This window comes from Rhea americana, unplaced genomic scaffold (assembly GCF_003343005.1).
Source record: "Rhea americana isolate MKP2758 unplaced genomic scaffold, rheAme1 scaffold_466, whole genome shotgun sequence".
Lineage (NCBI taxonomy): Eukaryota > Metazoa > Chordata > Aves > Rheiformes > Rheidae > Rhea > Rhea americana.
In genome coordinates this window covers 245,651-248,100 of record NW_028186608.1, presented here as the reverse complement: position 1 = coordinate 248,100, position 2,450 = coordinate 245,651, and positions in this window count along the sequence as shown.

Here is a 2,450-nt window from a genome sequence, read left to right as displayed (position 1 = left end):
GGGGCGGCGGGGGCGGGCGGGGGAGCGGCCGCCCGTCCCTCGGCGGTGCGGAGGCTCCCGGGCGGCGCGGGGACTGAGGCCCGCTGGCAGGGCGGCCCCGGCCCGGGCACAGCAGGGTCCCGCAGTGCGCAGGAAGCCCCCGGCTGGGTGCCGCACGACGCAGGGAGCGGCGCTCTCCCTCGGAGCCGGCCTGGAGCTGGGCGACCCATCCTTGCCCCACAGAGCCAGGCTGGCCAGGGCAGCCCTCCAGGGCCTGGCAGGTTGTCCGGCACAGACAAGCCTGACTCCACCACCCTGCCCACCCCACCCGGGGCCCACCATGGGCTGGGTGATCAAGTCCTTGCCCTGCTTGATTCCCCCTTCGGGGAGAGCCCAGGATGACTTAAAGGCACACAGCAGTGTTGCAGCAGAGATGCTGCAGCCCTCGTTCACCATAACTGACCCCCAGGCACCGCGCTCTGCTGCACCATCCTCCCGCAGGGCCCCTCATCGTGTCCCCCTGCTTGGCCTCACTGAAGCTGCTGCAGCAGGGCAGCCCCCCCACCCCCTGCCCGGAGCAAGGAAGTGTTAGAAAACTGCTACATTAAGAAAAAACACACTGAAGATGACAGATTGTTGCAGATTCCAGCAGCAGTTTCATTCTGCAGCCTGGAAGTTAAAGGATGTCAACAGTTCACATAAGGATGCTACCAGCTGTGATTTTTGATAAGAAAAATCTGGATAACAAAGCATGATTAAAGGACTTAAACTGAAAATTTTGTGGAAAAAAAAATAAGAGCACTCTGTCAAGACAGTCCCCTACAGGGAAGTTATCTAAGGTGTACAAGATCACTCAGAAGTGAGTTGCAGAGCTCTGAAAGGGACACGGGACCACAATCTGCTGGGTGCTGGGCATGGTTTCAGCCACCTGCATGTCACTGGCATCGAAGAACATTGTCAAACCTCGCTAGAGGATTTTTCCATGTAATATCAGCAGCAGTTTACTGTCAGTCTGAGAATATGTAAACTGAAAACAGATTACAAAAGACAGAAAATAAACCAGTGCAGAGAATTAGTTCGGTGCAAAATTATTGCAGAGTTCTCAGAGCCAGTAATATTTCTGGCAATTCCAAACTCCACAACTCAGATTTCCTGAAATGTGCTACAGGAAATTTTGTCCGAGTAACTGCCTCAATTCAGCAGTATGAGTAGGTTTATAGCTAGGGATGCTCTGTTTAATCTCAACTCAAAACCCACTTTATTCATCATTTTTAGCACAAAAATCTGGAATGTAACATTTTATAATTCTCTTAATTCTATTATCTTTTTTCTCTTGCCTGTTTGAGCAGCGTGAGTGCACTATAGTCCAGGATTTGGGAATTGTTTGCTGTACTGTCCCATGGTCTGCTATAGGTGACTCACCTCAACCCAAAGTCACCAAGAATCACACAGCTTTATATTCCACAACAGATAAAAACTGATGGAAAAGCAGGAACTGGAGATCAAGATCTCAGGTTGTTGGGTTTTTCAGTCATCATGATGTTCTGTAATCATGCAAAGCTACAGAAATCAGAGCCTTTCACAGATGATCTTAGTCAAAATCAGTTTCTTGGGAGGAGAGCCATTTAACTACCTTACAATTGCATTCTCAGCTCAAAGATGTTCTCACTCAGAATGAAGCAAAAAGTTTTTGATCAACACATTTTCCCTTTACAGAAGTGCCAAGAGCTATTTTAGATCAAGACAAAAAATGGCATAGTGTAACCTTCACACCTGCAGTTTGAGAAAAACTGGACCAGCTTTGCAACCTCCAGTGAGCAAATGTCATCCCTGGTCCAGATCTATTTCTTATGTTCAGTGTTATCGGTCAGTCATGATTTCTCAAAAACTGCACTGCAGAGGCTAAGCACAGGGCTGCATACTGCCTTAAAGGAGCTCCTGGCTAACTGCAACAGCAGTAACTGTACAGGAAGCAGCTGGGAGACCTGATGAAGGCAGCTGAGAAGGCAAAGACAAGGGCCACCAGAGGAAGCAAGCGTGCAGAAAAAGAAAGAGATCTGAGCCAGACCCTTAGGTCTAAGTGGGGCTTTGTCATGAAGCATATACTGATCTAGCAGCCTAACTGGTCACAAAAGTGACCTGAAGAGAGAACTCTGAAAGCACATCAGAGTCCTGCACTGTCTTTGGCCGCCTGCAGGTATCCACACACTTCATTAAGCTGCCTAAACATCCCTCTAAGCTTCTGCAGAGAGATGTGCCACAAGATGGCACAGAGAACAACAAAGATGCTGAGGAGAAGATGCTGGTGCTTCCCTTCTCCGAAGACAGAAGCAACAAGTTTTCCAGGGCCTGCAGTCCTCAAGTAAAAGGGAGACAGAGCTCAAATTAAAATTACTCTGGAAAACAACTCACCTGTCATTTTCTATTCATTTCTGAACAGCCTGTACTTAAAAGAGAGAGAGAGACAGACA